General features: G+C 38.0%; 1 long non-coding RNA gene across 1 annotated transcript in view; it reads right to left on the bottom strand.

Annotated features, from left to right (window-relative positions):
* LOC139947028 (uncharacterized) overlaps positions 1–22,909 on the bottom strand; it is a 60,718-nt gene that overhangs the window by 8,990 nt on the left and 28,819 nt on the right. Inside the window, exon 2 of the long non-coding RNA XR_011787306.1 lies at positions 21,967–22,197. This is a non-coding gene — a long non-coding RNA (uncharacterized lncRNA). The remainder of the gene's footprint in view (positions 1–21,966; positions 22,198–22,909) is intronic.

Below are 22,909 nucleotides of genomic sequence, written 5' to 3'. Positions count from 1 at the left end.
CTAGGACGAGGATCAATACGTATTTTTATAACAGCGAGATAATCAAGGAGTTTCGCCTTGGCAGAGGCTTCGAGGATAATATGATAGCCTTAATGGCAAGATTCACTTCCTTATTGCCAATCGAGCAAAAAAGGTAATTCTTTCCACACATCGATCCCCTCACTATTTTCTATTTCCTTTCAATGACTTTAATGATGAAGAGCGGAATTAAATTCAAGGCGAAGATTTATTGTTACCAGGCTACATTTGGAACAAGTAATCAACTTAGTATTGGCGATAGTTATACCCAAAATGATTCCTGTTTGAAGCTAATTTGCTGTTGCTGCTCCTGCTTTTATTGCTTCAAATAAAAAATAAAATAAAAACAAATGAATGTAAAAACGTACATTTTATTTTGTACTGATAACAAGGCCCTTAACTAATAAATGTGTAATACAACATTCAAGGGACCTATATCGAACTGGTTTATTTCATCTATTTGCATCAAGATAATGCACAGCTTTCGCCAGGTTCATAACATTATGCTATATATTTACGTAAGAGGGAAGTTAAGTCAAGTGAAGTTGCGGTTGGGAATAACACATTAATTTGATTCAAGATAAAGCACATGCCAGTGTGACCTTTAAAAAATGTCTGCTTCTCTGTTGTAGTACAGGAAATGTGGAAAAGGTAAACATGGATGATCAAACAATTCCACTTGATGCAAGGGAAGCCTTCTTAAAATCAAGCTCTGAACATGAGTGTCATGTTGGATACAAACATTAGAAAACAAATAGCCTAATATACAACGTAAAGCTGTAGCCGATTTTCAATCAACAGACCGATTTAAAGCCATCATACTGTTTCGGTAAACAGTATTGTGCAAGTCCCACACTTGGTGTAGAATAACTTATTTATAAAATAACAAACCTGTGAAAATTTAGGCTCAATCGGCCATCGGAGTCGGGAGAAAATAATGGGAAAACCCACTCTTGTTTCCGCGCGTTTCGCCGTGTCATGATATGTGTTTAAAATAAATCCGTAATTCTCGCTAACGAGAATTTATATTGTTTTAATGTTTTCTCAAAAAGTAAAGCATTTCAAGGAACAATATTTCAAGAGAAGTCTTTCACCATTACCTTCTGTAAACCCTGTAAATTATTTGTAAATCTGTGAACTTTTTTTTCTGTACCGAAAGTGTATAATGGATTTAAGTAAAAACAAAAATCAATGTCACTACTACCCTCACAACGTGTAAACTCTATTTCACAAGGAATTCAAACCATCGATTTATTTTCCTTCAAGCTACGCTCGAACTAGTTGCGTAATTAATGAGCACTGAACATAATTTCCCACATGCCCAATTTAGACGCTTAAAATGTGACCTTCAATTTGCTCAACATAGGCCGTGTCCGAAACGGCGACTTCGGCTACAGCTACGGCTAGATCGCGCGCGTCTGCTATTCTTCAACACTGGTAGACGCGCTGATCTAGACGTAGCTGTAGCCGAAGTCGTCGTTTCGGACACGGCAATACAATAATACCAGCTATATACCAGGGTCAAGGGTTAAACTCACGCCCTCGCCGACTTGTTTGGTCGACAACTTGGCAAACACACCAAGAAAAAACACACAAAAAAAAAAAACCCCACAGGGGACTACACTTTTAGTATTCTAAAGGTGCTAGGTCAAATTTTGATAATATATTTTGCAGATTTCCATCAATTTAAACCTTGAATTGGAAGAATCAATCAAGACAATTGAGTTTAAAGGAACACGTTGCTTTGGATTGGACGAGTTGGTCTATAAAAATCGTTTGTAACCGTTTTTTTATTAAATAAAATGCATATGATTGGAAATATGTTTTAAAAGTAGAATGGAACGGCCGTGTTAGTCGACGAGGTAAAAGGAAAACCGTGCAGTTTCGAGGCATGTTTGTGTGAATCATAGTATTCTATGTTTACAACAACTGTTATGCGTTTTATAACAAACGGTTACAAACGCTTTTCAAAGACCAACTCGACCGATCCAAGGCAACGTGTTCCTTTAAGCAACATTTCTCTGACATCTTCCGTAAAAAAAAAATACATATCTGTCAGAACAAATTAATTAAGCTGGTGGTGGACATATCCTAAAACACATTTTTAAGGCTATACTTCAAAAGAAAACTTACATCGATAACCTATATACAAAATTAAATGTTCGTCTCAAACTACAGTGTGTTTGTATTTTACAGTATAAACATCTCGTCAGTGCAATTTACCAAGTAACCTAGATGTAATAACTAAATAAAGTACATCGTCTGCTTTAAAGAAACGCATGCGAATGTTTAATCATGTACCCCAACACACCTGCACAAAAACAATGCATAAACACACACTCTGTGGGTATTCTGACATTTTGCTCTATGCGCTCAAAAGAAGAAAAAGTGCGAAAACACTGATTGGACTTGTGCTAGTCCACAAAGTGCTCCAAGTCTCTACATCGTGTCGACTGCCTTTGTTAACAGAGCATGCTTTTCTTGTAACACTTGTACAATTTTATAACGGTCAATCTAAATGCAAATTCCGCACTCAATTTGAAGTGTTTGATTGTTGAGGTGTTGTCCCTCGGGGATTCTTGTTCCGAAAGGTTTATGCAGATTTAGTTATACTTTTGTTTCACTGCAGTGTCACTGACCCTTAAGATGAGGGAGTTATTAATTTCGAGTAATTTGCGTGGGTTCTATAATTTTTAATTATTCTAAGCTATAGGCATTAAACACGAACACGGTATGCCCGTCGCATCGGTGTTTCTAAGCTATTTGAATCGCAAAACGTAATCTTTGATGAATTGAGCCCGCGTGAAGAGCTATCATTGGCTAAGCGTGTAACTGATCATTGTTTTACATCAAAGATGGCGGTCAATGACGCGTATTGTAATCCATTTATGGGCACATTGATCTCATATATGGACGGTACTGACTAATTTTAATAGAGATCATTATATATCATTAAATAAGCAGCACTGACGTCATCTCTACCTTCTTAGATGTAATGATAATACTTTTGCAGCAATTGAAATGCGCATGAACGCACTGCGCACATGCTTGGTTAACCAACATCCCTATTGTGCCCCTAGCCAAGAACACATCAATCAAATGACGTCATAGGCCTACTCACTTTATAGGATTTTGGTCTTTAATAATTTTTTTTTTTTCTTTTTCAAATGACTCTGTTATAAATATACTATCACGAGCGCGGCCCACGCTACTTTAACACGTATATTTTAAAGCCATTTTTTAACACTCTCTGAACAGAACAACAATTAAAAGTTCACATATCAACTAACTAACAGGGTTTATGGAAGGTTATGATGAAATACTTCCATTAAAACAGTATTCCATGAAATGCTGCACTTTTTGAGAAATTATTACAAGAATTATCAATTCTCGATATCGAGAAAAACGAATTTATTTTGAACACATGTCATGACACGGCGAAACGCGGAAACAAGGGGGGGGGGGGGGGGTCCCACTATTTTCTTCCAACTCCGACGACCGATTGAGCCTAAATTTGCACATGTTTCTTGTTTTATATACAAGTGTGGTACAAGAAGTGTGGGTTTTTGGACAATACTATTTTGCGATTGCTTTAAGCGGCGGCTGTCTGACAAGATGACGGAATCAATCTGAAGCTTTTCAGAACAGAGTAATAAGCTGCTAAAATACATAGGTTTCCAAACTAGAACAAATTTACTGTCGAAATTTGAACAGTTCAGCTAATACATTGATGGTAAGGGTCGTACTAAAATATAGCTTTACCATTTCCCGGTGGTCCGGCTGGCCATATGCCAGTCCTAACACCTGAGTACAAAACCGTAAAGATTTTGTCTAGGTTTCCCAGCTGTTACAAGTTTATTCACGGAGGAGCTGCGTCTCATACCAAAGCTACATGAACACCATACATTTAATGCGCACGACAAAATGGTGTTAAACGGTGATGGAAAAAAGTTCATATAAGATTTCAAAACTGTCATACAAACAAGTCGTGGACTTCAGTCCCGAAAGTGAAAAATCGCACAATTTGTGACAATGACACAAACCCATTGAAGCTAACGTTCATATGAATCAAAATGAGAACCAGTGAACAAAATCAGTTTTCAATTTATATTTTCAAGCATCGGGTTAGTGATCTCTATGGTGGAGTCAATTGTTTGTTAATGACACTGGATACTATTGGTAATTGTCAAAGACCCGCCTTCACAGCTGGTGTATCTCAACAAAATGCATAACAAAACAAACCAATCTGTGGAAATTTGAGCTCAATAATATTGGTCGTCGAAGTTGCGAGATAATATTGCAAGAAGAAAACACCCTTGTCACACGAAATTGTGTGCTTTCAGATGCCTCATTTCGAGACCTCAAATTCTAAGTCTGAGGTCTCGAAATCAAATTCGTAGAACATTACATTGTTACTCGAAAACTACATCACTTCAGAGGGAGCCGTTTCTCACAATGATTAATACTATCAACTTCTCCCCAATACGCATAATAAAGAAAGGTTTTATGATAATAATTATTTTGAGTAATTACCAACAGTGTCCACAGCCTATAAGAAACCACACAGATTTTAAGCAAACATGATCTTATGGTACGTTTTTAAACTTGGACTGCTTGATGTCATATAACAAATTGGTATATATTGGTTTACACTGACACAAGTACCAGCAGCAACCCCCCACCCCACCACAATGGTAAAAATATAAGTACATGTACAAATAAAGCAATTACATAATATTTTTAAGGGCAATCAAGTAAAAAGTCCATTTTTACAAAGACCTTCATACAAACTATTACATGTGATGAGCAGTTATAAAAATGATCCTGCAACTCACTGGAACGATGGTAACATGCAACGAACAAGTATTTTAAAGTGAATTTTTATTAATTCTACTTTCAATCTTAAGCGACGCAGCCTGTATTAAAACCGCTTTGGGTAATCTTGAAGGGAATCAAATTATGGTTGATTCGAACGGATATTAACCATCCATATACGTCAGATCCAAAAAAAACTAATTTATTTGATTAATGGAGAGCCTCTTCTGAAAGATTTGACAGAGCGTGTAGACTCTTATCTAACATGGACAATAGTCAGCTACCATGCAGAGGGGACTGGATACCAGATATGTACCAGCCTAACTGAACATTTTGGTAACTCGCCAAGCCGAAGTTTTGAAGAATTTAAAATTATGTCAGATCGTGAAAAATGAAGACTTAACAGTTACAAATAATTTTCAATGAATCGAATCTCATAGAAAATATTTTATTTATTATCAGACGGATTGAATCAGACACAATAGTTGTCAAGAGTCACGGGGGAAATAATTATCAGTAATTGTTACATGATTTGATGTACGAGGTTAAAGCCAAGGCAATGGTGAAAGACTTTTCTTGAAATATTATTCCATGAAATGCTCTACTTGTTGAGAAAACTGCAAAACAATATAAATTCTCGTTAACGAGAATTACGGATTTATTTTAAACACATGTCATGACACTGCGAAACGCGCGGAAACAAGGGTGGGTTTTTCCGTTGTTTTCTCCCGACTCCGATGACCGATTGAGCCTAAATTTTCACAGGTTTGTTAATATTTGATATAGAAGTTGTGGCACACAAAGTGTGGGCCTTGGGCAACACTGTTTACCGAAAGGGTCCAAAGGCTTTAATTAACGTTGGAAACAGGTGATCATGCGCAGACCGTCAGTTCGGGGCAGAGAAAGTATTCATTTTAAATTAATCTTAACCTTAGCCTCTTAAGTACATATAAGTACCCCACAAACCTGAGGAAACCTGTAAACAAGGGTGCTTGCCATCTCATGTGAACTCGAAACACAGGGTTTGAGGCCCGTTTCTGGGAGGACAAATTTCACAGCTTCATAACTTAAATCTAACCTGCAACAAGCCACTAATTTACACAGATTCACATTCCATTGCGGCATATATTTTTCTGCGGTGGGTTTTGGTCCTCATATATTCCTCACAAGTCCGTCATTTTCGTGAAATAATGCAGCTTCCAACGTCAACAAGTTCCTCTTACGATCAAAACCCACCGCAGAAAAACGTATGCTGCCATGGAATGCGAATCTGTTGAAATTGGTGCTTTCTTGCAGGTAAGATTTGTGTTATGAAGCTGTGAAAATTTTCCGTCCCAGAAATGTACCCTGATGTCCAGGACGTCACTGTAGTACAATACGAAAGTGTAAGGCCACCAGGGCTAGGGTTAACCCCTACTCTTCCATGAAAAGTGCTCTAGGTACCTGAACGTGCACTACAACCTAGAACACACGGGACCTAGGGCCAACTGCTTGATGTCCCATCTTAATCATGAAGGACAAAAACATTGGACATTGAATATCTGATAGTGTCTTGTTCAATGACAAAATAGTTCGAAGCTCTTAACCGCTCAACCTTTCCAAATGAATTATCCCTGTTTTGGAAAATGTGTATCTTAGTCAACAATTCATATTTTTTAAATTTTCAGCTACATGCGACCGCGCAAGCGCCAAAATGCATCCAGGGGTCATAACGGTATCACGACTCAATTCTGAGTTCAAATAATGTAAAGCACCGATCGTGTCCAGGGGATGGATGGTAGCTTATTGAGGTAAATTGTATGCAGCATGGAGGCCCATACACTTGCTGATTTAATCATTTCAATGGTAGAGCTAACGAGGCAACTGTTCAGTCCGTGTGTCGAGCACGGTCCGGTTGTCTTGATCAGTAAAATTGAGAGTTATAGTGCAACGCTGGCTTCTTGTGTTGCGATCACGAACATTGTGTGTCACTTAGGTCAAACGCATAAGTAAACTAATTAATTGGATTCCCTTGCACATCATTCAAGTTGCAAAAGTGCATTGCTCCCTGTACAGGCCACGTCCAGAATACAGGATTCATAAACTTGAAACGATCTTTTTGGGTTTGATCTGGTTTGTTTAGACTACACTCCATCGCTAGGTGGCAGCAGACTTACCAGGTAAATCTCCATTGTTTACGTAGCTCTGAGCATGTGCACATTACCAAGACCAATGGATTTTACATGGTAAATCTGCTGCCACCAAGCGTCCCAAAAGTATCCCATTGTGAAATCGATTACACTTCTTAAGGAAATCATAAACAGCTAACAAACAGAAAACACAAAATCAAATAATAAAGATACAAACTAATTTATAGTATCAATACAGGAAGACTGAAGTAATAGAGTGAGTTACGTCTTCAACATCTTGTTGTCGAACACTGTTTAGCAGCCGAATTAGCAGCCGGTGCTCTTTAATTGTGTGTTGCAAGAGAATACCCATGCTTTTGTTGTAATAAATATTAGGTGCAGATACGTTGTTCGCATCACAAACTACGCATTTTTACCACAGTTGACAATGTTTGTGCCAAGTTACCACATTTTGCCATGCATAATAACTGTGTACCCCTTTTCTCATCGCCAGAGCAACAACATATACTTCACATATTATACCCTCTCATAAGGTATTGTACATAATTGCAAAGGATCCGAAACTTTATTAAACTTTTAAAATCGATAAAATTAATATCATTTTATCGTTATTGAACTAACTCCCTCTACAACGATCTGAAAAAAAAAAAAAAAATATACGAAACCAAACAAAAATCGCAGAAGCGTTTTCAGATGTTAAAACCAAATGATGTCAATTTTTTTCACATGCTGAAATTGTGCGTTGTTTCAATTATTTTCTCCTGGCTCAAACAACGGATTAAGTACAATTGTCACTTGTCACAGGCGTTTTTTTAAACTCTACCGATTCTTTATAATTAATACAGTTTAGTTTGTCTTCTTCTTCTTTTTGACAAGTCAAACATTGAGTGATGGCCAAGCGATTTACCGGTTCAACGCACATGTAGTTCGTTTGTAAAATGCACCAGACAGTATCGTCGATTTCTGATAACAGTTAAAGGCAGATGACACTATTGGAAATTGCTCAAAATAATTGTTAACGTAAACAAGTTTCTTGCTAACAAGCATTGGAGAGCTGTTGGTAGTATAACACAATGTGAGAAACGGCTCCCTCTATAAAGTAACGTGGTTTTCTAGAAACAAGTAGTTATCTACGAATTTGATTTCGAGACCTCAGACTTAGATTTCGAGGTCTCGAAATCAAGCATCTGCAAGAACAAAATTTCGTGTGACAACGGTGTTCTTTGTTTTCTTTCATTGTGTTAATATCTAGCAACTTCGACGACCACTTTAGTTCAAATTTTCACATGTGGTTTGGTGTGTGCATAATGTTAAGATACACCAAGTGAGAACTGGTCTTAAACAAATACCAAAGGTGTCCAGTAGCTTTAAACCCCATTTGAACTATACTGGAGTCAACACAGTCCCGACCCTAGGTCAAACCCTGACTCCGAAGTGGGCACATTGCAGGGACACAAGTTAAGCATGCGATGTCTCCTGCATTCGTCTACCGGTGGATTGTGAGCGGAGATAAATCATCCGCCGACCGCAGTGATAACGGGTCCGTATTAGACGAGTAAAACATAAACACAAATCCTTAAAATGGAAACTTTACACGGAAAAAATTCAACCAGGAACATCTATCATTACACAATACAATACCCTATCACTTTACTGTCGCTGCATATGAAAACCCTTTTGCCTGTTTTGCTTACATAAAAGCATCTGACGTTGAACAGGAACTTGAACGAAAAATGTCAACTCGTGATCTTTGCTGAATTTCATTTAAAAGGTTTTCAATCAGTCACGAAGTTGAGTCACATGAGTATAAATAGATTTTTAATTTGGTTAAAAAACAATCATTCCGAATACCCTTATCCAGTGCTTTTCTGAAGTTACGTCATCACACTCATGTTACGTCATGGATGGGAGTTTTCCGGTCCCACAATAGACGTCAAAGTATTGTCTTTTTGACGCAAGCCGTCGATGGCAGAATTGTTTTTAGTTTTTCAAAACCTTGAGTTTGTGGCCTGTTTTTTTATTCAATACAAATTCAGAAGTGTAAAAATATCAACATTCCTTTAAACTGGTAAGCAAACACGGTATAAGCAAGTTTAAGTACCATTCCGTCAACAACAAATTTGCTCATGTATCTGTTTAAAAATGGGCCAAATTGTTCAAAAGCGAAAGAGTAGGCCTTAAAGACACTGGACACTATTGGTAATTGTAATAGAAGACCAGTATTCTAATTTGGTGTATCTCGACATATATACGCATAAAGTAACAAACCTGTGAAAATTTGAGCTCGATTGGTCGTCGAAGTTGCAAGATAAACATGAAAGAAGAAAAACCTTGTCACACGAAGTTGTGTGCTTTCAGATGCTTGATCTCGAGACCTCAAATTCTAAATCCGAGGTCTCGAAATCAAGTTCGTGGAAAATTACTTCTTTCTCGAAAACTACGTCACTTCAGAGGGAGCCGTTTCTCAGAATGTTTTATACTATCAACCTCTCCCCATTACTCGTTACCAAGTGAGGTTTTAAGCTAATAATTATTTTGGGTAATTACCAATAGTGTCCACTGCCTTTAGTACACAGTTAAAAGCTGAATCATGGACAGAATTATATAACACAATAACAACTTTCGAGTGGGCAGATCAAGAAATGGACATAACGGCTGGTAGGCGATGTGAAGGGAGGGGGGGGGGGGGCGCCGTCTCCAATATTGTTGAATTCCACTGACTCTATGATGACGATGTTTGTTCCAATCCAGCTCGACAAACCATGTATAATTCGTTTTAATATCTTGCCCGAACGTGTGCACTGGCTTGTGTGTGGTTATTGAGGGGATATAGCTTGTCAAATAATGCATGTAAATTGAGTCCATTTCGTTTAAATCTTAAAATAATTGTCTTCAGTTGGAGGTGGGGGAGTCTGGGTGTACATGCAGGCGTCATCGCGTGTGTATCAGAGAGCAATAACAAATATAGGGTATGATGTCAACGTTATATTCAGTTTGCGGTAATAACATGTGTAAATCTATTCTTGAGAACCTTGTCTAATAGCTATTTTTTGCCACTACTGCGGAGTAGATTTCAGAGTTCGGGGGCTACTGAAAAGAACTGTGCTGATATGTATGCAACGTGCGACAATGCAATAGGCTGGGATCGTAATGTCCCCGATGTGTGTGCAAGCATCAACTTTGTTTTGTTCGCGGGTGAAATACTTAAGCATTTGTTGGATTAGAGGCATTGCCCGGTGTGGTATCAATATTTTGGTTTGCGGTGCGAGGTAGAGTTTGTTCTTTATACAAATCGTGTTCTAATATTTTTACCATCCGGAGTACATTTGGCCGTATTAGAATATATCAAGACAGTTCCCTAAAGAACACATTTTTTACTGGCAAGTATATACACACATTAAAATAGGGTGGTGTAGGCGCAGTGGCGAACAATGTCATGGTGTCCAAAATAGTTGCATCGTGTATGGGTTAAAAAATAAAAATAATAATGTTAGCAAAAATAATAATAAGAACAATCACAACAAGTTCAGGTTCAGGTTTTTTTCTTCATACCATTTGTACAATGTAAGGGAACAATAATCATAAAACTTAATAACAGTATGGGCAGGGTCTGGCCAATATATAAGTTACGATCATGAGTTTTGAAAATAGACAAATAAGCACTCTGCATGTTGTGCTTTATTTTTTAGAGTAGTTAAACAAATGTATCATAACGTGACAAGTCAAGAAATATAATTTAAAAGAAAACTAACCCTCTATAACTAAACAATTATTTGTTAATATTGAGTCATATGGCAATTTAAGTAAAAGTTCATAAATCTTTCAAGTTATCTTTAACTATGACTTATTAAGAAGAAGTAGCGACGTCCTGTGACAGGAAGAGTTTCTTTCATCTCCAACAACAGAACGATCCGAATGCATTCGTGTTGTTTCACTTTGGTTTTATTTCAAAATGTTTCCAAACACGAACATTTGCTTCACAAATAGAGACCAGACAATGAAAAACAAATATATATATATATTCCCGGTTCCCAAATTACTAAAAAAGCATACTTCATACTTGAATTCACTTCAATCAGTGGATCATAGTATTCCAATTCATGATTGATTAACCCAGTAAACTCAAAATGAAAAACGCGACCCCAAATTTTGACTTACTTCTACCGCCGAATACGCTAAGTCCATCCATCCACAATAAACGCTTCCCCGCGCTCGCTGAATCCAATATCCCTAGCCTTCCTTCTTCCCGCCAAATCACGATTGACGTCACTAGACCTTGCGACGTCACACACCGCACAACACTCCTGATGTATTCGTGCATTAAAAAAATACCCCATCCTTGTTTTCTTCTTTTGGAATTCACGTGTGCTTTTTGAAAAAACAAGACTTCGCAAGACACATGGTAAACACGGCTTAATTAGCATGGGGGCAGACTGCTTAAATCGACCGTCAAGTTAGCGGCTTCCTCTATGCATGGCCGTGGGGAATGAGGCTCATCCATGAGTCTTTTGCTTGGCCTAGCGTATCCTTGAATGTGATTAAGAAATAAATTGGCATGGTGAATCCCTTCATGCCAATGTACTGCCATGGTGGCTTCTTTAGCCAAACGACCACAACATTTCCCATGAAATGTGTGTGCTTGTTTATTTTATGAAGTAAGATTAGAAAGATTAGCATTTTGCCCCATATAAATTGTTAGTCTTAGTAATGAATTTACCAATTCATATATTTAAAGGTGAGGTGGGAAAAGTCATGTAGTAAACACACATACGGATTTGGGTTGACGCGTTATAGGGTCTACACGATAAACATTAACACATAAATGTTTAAAGGCACTGGACACCTTTGGTAGTTTTCAAAGACCAGTCTTCTCACTTGGTTTATCCCAACATGTGCGTAGCATAACAAACCTGTGAAAATTTGAATTAAATTGGTCGTCGGAGTTGCGAGAGAATATTGGAAGAAAACATACACTTGTCGTACAAGTTGTGTGCTTTCAGATGCTTAAATTCGAGACCTCAGCTGAGGTCTCGAATTCTATTAAATTACCTTTATAGTGACAAATATTTTCTTACTAAAAAACTACGTTACAATGTTTATGATATCATTAGTGGCGTGTCATGGCCGAGCGGTTAATTAAGGGCACCGGATTCAAGCTCTGGTGTTTGATCAGCAGAGTGTTGGTTCGAATCCCCCGGTCGTGACACTTGCTACATAAAATTGGGGAGGTAGTGATTTATGCTCTACCGGCCAGGCTTCGAACTGATGATACCTACATCTATATGGACTGTAAAAGGGATAACCCTGTGTCAACACTAGGAATAGGTGACAACGGCCTCTGGAAAAAAAAAAATAATAATTGTAGCTCACACCTTGAAGTGGCCTTTAGGCCTTGTGTGTATGGCGACTTGCATTTAAAAAAAATAAAAATAAAAAAAAATACCAAAGTAAGTTTTTATGCTAATAATTATTTTGAGTAGTTACTAATAGTGTCCACTGCCTTTAAGGGAATCTTAGGGTCGAGGGGATATTAATTTATGATTTGAATATGAGTACATATTTGAGATAACATTATGTGCCGATAATGGCGACACATGATCCATGTCCATAATATATCACTGAATGCCACTGAGGCGTGTCATTGTAAATCCCCCTATGGAACCGTGTTGACATTAACATTGCGCCACGCCGGTCCCTGGTTAAAGAACCGGCTGAATTAAACATAGAGCAAGAGTCCTTTCTCTATCTATGATTTAAACAAGGACACCTCTAACACAGCCTGGCTATTTTTTTTGCCACATGAACTTTTGCAGCAGTCAACAATATTGTTCTTGAAGGGCATCATACTGAGAGTCCATTTATTGGGAAATTTACTCAATCCATTATACGAAAATGACTGGATCTAAATCTAGTTGTGACAATGGAGACCCTCTTTACCAATATTGTGATAATCTAGATCAAAATATTTTAGTTCAGTTTGAAATTTATGATGGGAGGTTTTTCAGATTAATACTAGTTGATACTCCGTGGAGATACAAAATCCTGTATTTTTTTTTCTTCACAAATCAATTTGTTTTGCTCTACTCGGAGAATTTTTATAACCAAACGTTTCTGGGAAATGGACCATACGTAACATCCTCTGCAATGCAAAAATAGACTTGGCTGTTGCAAACTGCTTTCTGGTTTTCATTAAAAAAACAATATTATTTTGAACGACCTCGCGTGTTGAGTCCAGCAGAGTCTTCCTATAAGGCGAATACAAGAAAGCCTTTGCGAAAACTCAAATTTAGGGTCGAAATATTCAACGAGATCTTGTCAGCTTCATTCTAAGCAATCTTACCTACAGTGCATATATAACTACGAGAGTGAAACTTTTAAAGGAACACGTTGCCTTGGATCGGACGAGTTGGTCTATAAAAATCGTTTGTAACCGTTTTTTTTTATATAAAAAGCATATGGTTGGAAAGATGTTTTAAAAGTAGAATACAATGATCCACACAAGTTTGCCTCGAAATTGCGTGGTTTTCCTTTTACTGTGCATGCGAACTAACACGTTCGTCCATTTATGGACTCCCATAAATGGCCGACCGTGTTAGTCGTCGTTAATATACATAAACTAGCGTGTCTATATAATGATATAAATACTTGAACTACCTTGCCGGCTGATAAATTGTCCAACATATGTCATAAGCACATGGCCTCGTATTCGTCTACAAGTACAAAGTTGGCGCCTAATTCCTAACTGAGACGCATTTTGGCCAGTCTTATCGTCTGCTTTGCCTTAATAGCTCTGAGTTCAAAGAAACAAGATATGCTGAATATACTTTGAAGAATTCTAGCTAAGATCGTAAGCCCGAAGGCAGAGTAATATGTGGTGCATAATTACAGCTCATCAATCCAAGCTTTACGACCGTGTCCCAAAACTTGCAAGAAATAATTTAAATAGGACAAGGGTTTCCGAGAAATCAAAGTGTGTGTAATAATTGGCAAGTTAAAGGCCCTATAGGCACCTGTGATAATTGTCAAAGACAAGTCTGCTTACTTGGTGCATCTCAACATAAGCATAAATTAACAAACTTGTGAACATTTTAACTCATTGGTCGTCGAAGCTTCGAAAGAACAATATAATAACATAGTACATTGTTGCACAAGTTATGTTTTCTCTGAGGTCTCAATCAATTGCTATAATAGTGATACATTACCTCTTTCTCAAAAACATGTTACTTCTGTAGCCATTGTTTCTCATCTAGCCTTGCCTAGTTACTAAGTAAGTTTTCATAATATCAGTCATCTTCAGTGACATACCAATAGTGTGCAATGTCTTTAAGTAGGTTGGTACGAGTTCGAAGCCACTTTTCGTATAATTGAAAGGGAGGGTACACGTTTGGTATATACTCAAAACAAATATTAACTTAAAAACTGACTTGGTAAATAGCATTGGAGAGCTGTTGATAGTATGAAACATTGTGAGAAACGGCTCCCTCTGAAGTTGCACAGATTTTGAGAAAGAGGTAATTTCTCACTAAAATAATAAACGACTTCTAGCTAGAAGTCTTTCATTCCTATCTGAAAGGACACGGATTGGTCCAGCAAGGGTGTGCTTTCTTTCATCATTTTTTCCCAACTCCGATGACCAACTGAGCTGAAATTTTCACAGGTTTGATGTTTTATGCATATGTTGAGATACACCAAGTGAAAATACTGGTCTTTGACAATTACCAATAGTGTACCTTCCCTTTAAGGTGACCATAAGGAGGCATTGCAACCAACGCGTTAGGGATTGTATTTATGCACTCAGCAATGGCCCTTGGAAACCGTACTCCGATACGGATATCTTGGTGGTTTGTGAGTACCAGTTAATCTACAGGGTTTTACACCGAAGATGTATCGAGTGGTTACTGAAATGTTTTCTCGGTCCATCTGATACGCCTAAGAGGGGGATTGGGAATAACACTGCGGAGAACTGACATCGTAAAAGGGTTGAAGCTCCGAAGGGCCCTGTACAAATATCACGGTTTATAATGCTGAGCAAGGCGAATGATAATGTGCTAGGTGCTAGGTTGCAGTGTTTACCACAACACGTTCACCATTTTGTTTAAACATTATTCTGAATTGATATGCATTAGCTGGCAGGAACTTATAATAATTGTCAAAATGTCCACATCATGAAACATACAGACTGATACGAAAAACAAAAGGCGCTTTTGTAATACGATTTGTGCTGAACTTGGTTAAAGACACTGGACACTTTTGGTAATTGTCAAAGACTAGTCTTCACAGTTGGTGTATCTCAACATATGCATAAAATAACAAACCTGTGAAAATTTCAGCTCAATCGGTCGTCGAAGTTGCGAGATAATAATGAAAGAAAAAACACCCTTGTCACACGAAGTAGTGTGCTTTCAGATGCTTGATTTCGAGACCTCAAATTCTAAACTTGAGGTCTCGAAATCAAATTCGTGGAAAATTACTTCTTTCTCGAAAACTACGTCACTTCAGAGGGAGCTGTTTCTCACAATGTTTTTTACTACCAACCTCTCCCCATTACTCGTTACCAAGAAAGGTTTAATGATGATAATTATTTTGAGTAATTACCAATAGTGCCCACTGCCTTTAAGCCTAAAGGTCAAACGAATCAAATTATTTTGATATTCATTTTGAAGTCTTATACTTTCCAAAACATGATTCACCGATCCAATTTGACACTTTATAGTCTGGGTGGACATAATATGTTATAATGATGTGGAACCACTATTGGTAATTGTCAAAGACTACTCGGCACATATGCATAAAATAACAAACCTGTGAAATTTGAGCCCAATCGTTCGTTAAAGTTGCAAGAAAATAATGAAAAAAACAAAAAAAAAAACACCCATGTCACACGAACTCGTGTGCTTTGATCAGACTAGCAGGAAACCCGCGCTACGCGCGGGTCCCGCTAGATTTCCGCGCTTTTTCAATTTCACAAAGCACTTAGATTGATCTTAACTTTGTATCAATCTTAATTGCTTAGCAAAGAGTGACGTCACAATACCAATTACCCTGTCCTTGGTTGAACTCTGTTTCGTTTATTTTTCCCATTCAGTTTATTTTTGTTCCTGTCCCGTATCATTTATTAGTCCCTTTTCTGTTTTCCTTTCCCGTATTATTTCCCCAGCCCCGTAATTTTGTTTTCGTCCTGCGTCCTGATCATTATTTTATCGTACTGTTTTTCCCGTTTTGTGTTATTTTTGTCAGTCGAATTAATTTTGTTAACCAAAGCTTAAAAATAATTTGTCATGTGCAATGAATGTCCAAAAATACGTAAACTTTTAAGGCATGTTTTACTACCAAAGAAGTCGTGTGTTTGTGGAGGGGGAGGGGGTAACAAAATAGGTGTAGATGTCGCGAGTTTTAAAATAAAAATTAATGTCCCCATGTGTAAACTTTTAATTTAAGGCGTGTTCTATTCAGTTTGCTTGAGGACGGATGTAATGTGTCCTGAAAAAATGGAGCTGCGTGATAGGTGCCGTTCCCCCGTCCCCTGCCTCTCCCTGTTCCAAGTCCTCTAAAGCCCGCCTCCGAACTCCATGATCCCGTCCCGTAGCAAAAGTTTAATAAAAGGTGCCGTTCCCCCGCCCCTTCCCTCTCCCCGTCCCGCGTGCTCTAAAGCCTGCCTCCGTTCTCCATGATCCCGTCCCATAGCAACAGTTAAATAAAAGGTGCCGTTCCTCCGTCCCACCCTCTCCCCGTACCACGTGCTATAAATGTGCCGTTCCCCCGTCCCCCTGCTTCCCCCCGTCCCACGTGCTCTAATGAAAGAAAAATGATTCTCCATGATCCCGTCCCATAGCAAAAGTTAAATGTAAGATGCTGTTTCCCCGTCCCCCTTCCCCTTCCCCTTCTCTCTCCCCGTCCCGCGTGCTCTAAAGCCTGCCTCCGTTCTCCATGATCCCGTCCCATAGCAACAGTTAAATAAAATGTACCGTTCCCCCGTCCCTCTGCCCCTTCTTCTCCCCGTCCCAGTTAAATAAAAGGTGCCGTTCCCCCGTTCCCCTACTTCCTCTCCCCGCCCCACGTGCTCTAATGTCGAGATGCTTGATTTCGAGACCTCAAATTCTAAACCTCTCACTTTTGTTACAATGAAAACAAAATGGTAGGTGGTTATCATCTATGGGTAAAATATGTTATTAAGGACACGGGAGAGAGAACACTCAGCTCTCGAAAACAACTTCGATTTGATGGGATAGAGTTGGTGTAACCATGATTACGGCAAGAAAAAACGACACCTGTACGTTTCCAAACCAATTTCAGTCACATTATTTAAATTCGACATTACGAGCAGAGTGTACACAGGTTTTAGTAATCGACTGTCTACAGTTGATTGGTTGCCAACGCCCTCGCTAATTACGTCAACACCTGTTGTTTCTTTTGTATTTGGGAAACTTTAAAATGTCATCCACAGTTCATGTTTTGTTATTTTTTTAACTTGCTTTTTTTGAGCTTCATTTATAATGTAAGCGCAAACAACGGAATATGCAACACTTTCACAAACGCACGTGCTACCACCGCTGTGCTTTTTTTTTTTTAACCGTTACGTCGATAGTCGTTACAAATGCGAGCAAAGTTGCTGCCGTGATGTTGCAAGTATCAAATGTTTTTATAAATAGATTTTCAAGTTTGACTAGGGTTCTTTATAACCAAACTAAGCAAACTAACTTAGTTTTTCCATTCATGCTGTAATTAGTTTTGACTTTGAATTGGTGCTATGGACCCTACTCAAGGTCACTGTTCCCGAGGCAGACCACAAACCACCTATGTGGACACCTTGCGCCGGGACTCTGGACTGCGTCGGGAAGAGCTGCATACAGCAATGTAGGACCAACGTGTTCGGAGGGCCATCATCCGATGCTCCGGATCTACTGAATGAATGAATTTTGACTAGCATGCGAATGTTCAAGGCCCTAAAGCATTCCATTATTATTCTTAATGTAGTAAACTAATTTACAGTGTGACAAAACTATTACACATATCAGTAACTTGCAATAACTCAAACCAAGTTAATGCTGGTTATTCTTAGCATGGAGATAGTAGTTTATGATGGCATAGAAGTTCTCAACCAAAAGTGTGACAAAACTATTACACATTTCAGTAAGTTTCAATAATTTAAACCAAATTAATGCTGGTTAATCTTAGCATGGATGTTAGTGGTTTCTGATGGCATCTACTCATCCCAAACCGATGCGTAAAAACTAGCACCTTCACCTCTCAACCAGTTTCCATATCAAACAACACACACACGCCTCTCAAACCGATTAACCTATATCAAACAGTACTCTATGCAATTATGGCGAGCTAAATAGAACACTACAACAAAACAAACAAATGTACGGTTCGCTGCTTATACGGCCATTACCAGAAATATATGATAAATAAATATTGCTGGCCAGGTTTATGGTGATCGTCTCGTTGTACATTGCCCGTAGACACATCAGGGGTCAATTTTACAGAGGGACGATATATGTTTGGTATCACTCTTAAAATTAAAGGCAATACACACTTATGGTTTGACTGCATAATCAGCTTTCAATACAACATTTTGAAAAAGAAGCAATTTTGAAACACGTCAGTATATAGGCCCTCAAACTAGAATTTGAAAAGCGTTACCACAGTCACGCTTCTCAGATTGTGTGTTTCTACTTAGAAATATTCGTCCTGCATGGACATAAATTTTGTGCGTTCCGGGTTGAAGACTGCATCAGCTTTCAATACAATATTTTGAAGAACAATTTTGAAAAACAGAACACATTTAAACAGATTTGTTCACATGTTATGTAGACTTAAAAACATTAGAATAGTTTTAAAAAGGTATATTTTGCCTTTAATTAAGCAGGAAATTTTGCGGAACATAACATATTTCTGCTCAATGGAAAATTAGCAGAAAACCACATTCTAAAAGTGAAAGAGTGTTTTTTATACCTGAATCTGGTTAATTCGAGTTGTTTTGCGCTTATCTACTTGAGTTGTGCTAATACAAGCAGTTCGTGAAATCTGGAACTGGATAATTAGAAGTTAATTTGTGCGATTCCTTTATAACACGTATATGTTATTTGTACTGTTTTGTTTTTAATGTAAAGTTATATACATTATACAATGCTCTAGACATTCAACTTAATTATTTTAAACAGTTCATGAAATTTGGAACTGGCAACATTATGGCAGGTAATTGTCACATGTTTTCATCTAATTTGTAAAGCCATTACATTCAACGTCTAGTATACAATGTAATTATTTTAGCAGTAAGGTTTATTTTAAAGGAACACGTTGCCTTGGATCGGTCGAGTTGGTCTTTGAAAAGCGTTTGTAACCATTTGTTATAAAATGCATATGATTAGAAAAATATTTTAAAAGTAGAATATAGCGATCCACACAAGTATCACTCGAAATTGCGTGGTTTTCCTTTTACCTCGTCGACTAACACGGTCGGCCATTTATGGGAGTCAAATTTTTGACTCCCATAAATGGCCGACCGTGTTATTTCGCAAAGTAAAAGGAAAACCATGCAATATCGAGGCAAATTTGTGTGGATCATTATATTCTACTTTTGAACCATATATAACCGCGTTTTCTGCGTCTAGTACACTATTGCACCGCCTCACTACAAACCTATAATGATGCGCAGTCTCCTATAGTTTATGATCAACGATGCATCAGCAACAGTGCTGTCAGGGAGGGGGGGGGGGGGTAGTTAATCGGTATCCTCTATTTGTATGTCAGGAGCAGAGGAAGGTTAATTATTAGCTGGTCGGAGTGAAGGAATTCCTGGTCGAACGGCCTTCATCGATTCAATGAAGTTAGACTAGCGCACCGATCGATTCACTTCTTTGATCACTGCACTACACTGCACTGCAGCATCATAGACCCCTTCAAAGCCACTTGTGCATGTCTACTATATGTGGGCGTGTCCATGTTACCGGATATGAGCCATTAATGTGCTCCTTGTCGATATGTAGCACGTGTTTCTATCAGAGGATTTACCGATCTGTTGTTTATTCAGCGCAATTAAATGACATTAACTGAAGCTATCAATTATTATACTTATACATAATGTTCAGCACTACTTAGTTTGTTATCGCGTAACACAAAACCATTTATTTGTTATGCATTTATTATTTGTTTTAATGAACCACTAACCTGTGTTAGCTGTAGTTATCATTAGCCATCGAGGACGACTCTGCTATGTTCGAAACGTCAAGCCTCTAGCTATGTTTTGATTAACTGCATATGATGCACATTTTAACGACAATTGACCTCACAATAATGAAGTCATTTGACGTTTGCATTGTGTGGCATACAACAATTGCCTTTAAATATTATTACTTTGTACCTGTCACCATGATTCTCATCGTTAATATCTCAGTTCATTCGCATTGAAAACGCGTAGTGAAACTAACAATGTCTTTAAGTTACATATCGTCGTATATCTACGAAATGTATGACGCCTATAATTGACGCCATAGCAGAAGAGCTACCAGCAAGTGCACATCTCCCCCCCCCCCCCAAAAAAAAAAAAAAATGTGATTAATTGTGTGTAAAGTAGTCATGGAAGGGACACTAGATTGGGCGAGTAGGTCTATGAAAAGCATTTCAAACAGTCCTTTTATGAATCGCATGGCTAGAAAGATGTTTTAAAGGTAGAATATATTAATCCATACAAATGTACGTCGTGAACTAACACGGTCAAGTCATGTGGAGTCAAATTGTTGACTTCATCAAATGGCCGACATGTAATTTCGAGGCATATTTGTGTGGATCTTTGTACTTTGGAAACATCTCTTTAAACCATATGCATTTTACACCAAACAGTTTCAACGATGTTTAGGCAGCAACACGACCGATCCAAGGCAACGTATTCATTTAAGTCTGGCTGGAGTGGATATCATATACAATGGTTGATTTGTTTTAATAACAGTTCAGCATATCCCTGATCTGCGCTGTGTTTTTAATGAAACGTGAACAGTTGTTTTTACTTCATAAGTATGGGTTACTAGTTCACCATTTGCAATATATTTTCATGCGAGTAAATATACTCAGTATATGAATACTTATTTACATGTTTATACATTTACGTGTGAAAAGGGAACCGGTCAATACTAGCCAACGGCTGTTTTGTTACAGTTTCTCAAAAGTCGATTTGTTTGCCATTGCATGCCGGCTAATACAAACCTACCCAATAAGTATTTGAAATAATTGATGATATAATATAACTATCGACTGTCTACTCATTAACAATTAAAGGAAAAAGACCTTTAAAAAATGCAGTTCACTGGTATTAGCTTAAATTTCCTATTGTTGATAGTGTTGATATTTGTTGGCCTCAGAACAAAACGGGCCTCAGAACAAAACGGGTCACAGAAAGAGTAGTTTTGAAACACTATGTGAACTTACACACGTCCACATAGTGTTTTTAAAGTGATGTCTTTAGAATATAATTTGTCCTAGTGCACATAGCATAAGTTAGTATTGCAGTGCAATTACATTTCTGGTATAGAGTGCAGTTCATGCCTGATATAACATAACACATTGAGATGAATTAAAGGCAGTGGACACTATTGGTAATTACTCAAAATTATCAGCATAAACCTTGGTGAAGAGTAATTGGGGAGAGGTTGATAATAATTTAAAACATTGTGAGAAACGGCTCCCTCTGAAGTGACATAGTTTTCAAAAAAGAAGTTATTTTCCACGAATTTGATTTCGAGACTCCTCGGGTTTAGAACTTGAGGTCTCGAAATCAACTATCTAAACGCACACAACTTCGTGTGACAAGGGTGTTTTTTCTTTCATTATTATCTCGCAACTTCGACGCCGGACCAATTGAGCTCAAATTTATACAGGTTTGTTATTTTGTGCATATGTTGAGATACACCAAGTGTGAAGACTGGTCTTTGACAATTACCAAAAAGTGTCCAGTATTGATATAAATATAAAGTACACGAACAAAACATAAACAATATTCACTCACCTTTGCTAAAATGCTATCTCCAAATCCGCTGGTAGGACTACAATGAAGTTCCTGCCTTAGTCATGTTTCCATGTAGTGTTGGTATAGTATTCGATATAATCACTATTTCTAATATTCTCCTTTTCAATACAGGTATATTTTCCAGGTGTAATCGAAGCTCTGCTCCCAGGTGCTAATTAGGAACATCTGTTCAGTTGATTCAGTTCATGGCCAGGTCCCGGTAAACTCTTGCTATAAGATAAACGGGAAATAGAAACAGTGGAATGGACATCACGTACATATTTTAAGGTGAGCAATTTCCTGGTAAGAACTCGACCGAGATATGCTAATAGAACACGTGCCCAACTCAGGCGACGCTCTTGAATTTTAAAAATGTTTGCTGCCAGTGTACATGAACATGGACACACCTGACAGCTCGTTTCACTCCTGGGCCATACTATCATGAATAACAAAGGTTAAACAAGTCAGATGTGCTTTCTTTTACCTTGCATCGAGTAAGTCACAGAATGGTATACCCTTACTCATTGTTAAGCAAATTAGCGACGAACTGATATTAAGTTTGATGGTGATTGTTCAAGGCGTTGATCGCCAGATGTCACGGCGTAACGTTCGGTAGAAATGCGTGATCTGGTTTACAGAGAATGTCCACATCAACGGACTTCAAATTTAAATCCTCCCCACGCCGATGGCTGAATGGCATGCACAAGCCACTTTGCTCTAAATTAATACGGATCCCGTCTTTGCAAACCAATCTCACTGTAGTGTAAAGATTCTTAATTTTTCGGTCTGCAGATTCTGCCAGCAGTGCGTGGCTCCTATATACACATACTATTTGGAAGATTGGACGTACAAACAACGTTAAAGGGCAGTTTGGTGATTCATTATTGATGCTCTGTTAATTTGTTGAATACATGTTTAACCTTAATTTCATGTCATTTTGTAG

This window comes from Asterias amurensis, chromosome 14 (assembly GCF_032118995.1).
Source record: "Asterias amurensis chromosome 14, ASM3211899v1".
Classification (NCBI taxonomy): Eukaryota; Metazoa; Echinodermata; class Asteroidea; order Forcipulatida; family Asteriidae; genus Asterias; species Asterias amurensis.
This window is presented reverse-complemented; position numbering and strand designations above follow the sequence as displayed.